This window comes from Synchytrium microbalum, assembly GCF_006535985.1.
Source record: "Synchytrium microbalum strain JEL517 chromosome Unknown SmJEL517_scf0153, whole genome shotgun sequence".
Classification (NCBI taxonomy): Eukaryota; Fungi; Chytridiomycota; class Chytridiomycetes; order Synchytriales; family Synchytriaceae; genus Synchytrium; species Synchytrium microbalum.
This window is the reverse complement of record NW_022158502.1, coordinates 1-533: the sequence shown is the minus strand read 5'-3', so window position 1 is coordinate 533 and position 533 is coordinate 1.

Below are 533 nucleotides of genomic sequence, written 5' to 3'. Positions count from 1 at the left end.
GCTGCATACGAAGCTGTTTCCAGTGCTGTTGGCCCATTATTGACCCAAACGTTGGAATTTCGGTATTTTCTTCGCAAATGTCGTAACGGTTCCTAACAAGTCTTTGCCATAGCTGATTAGAGTTGGCATCACTATATAATCCATTCCTGGTTGGATTTTGTTTTTCACCCTGTAGGAAGTGGTGAATCAAGCAGTTCTCCGTAGCATCGTGGAATCTAGCCATACACTTTGCATTCAGCTCCAGAGCTCGGTATTCGATCGTTGGTAGACCAGCCAGCAGTAGCATGGAATTACGACTTGTCGAGTCATTGGCTCCAAAGATTCGTTTTAGCACTATACCCTGAGTTGCGTCTAACTGCTTCCGTATCCCATCTTTGACATTGTGTTTGGCTGGTCTCATCACCGCCAGCCCGTATTCAATAATCGGTCGAATAAAGGTCTTATATACCTGGATATTGACCTTTGGTGGGAATCCGTGTCCGTGTAGACCAGTACCACCCATGGCGAAAGTCGCTTGCAAGGCTTTCTTCGCC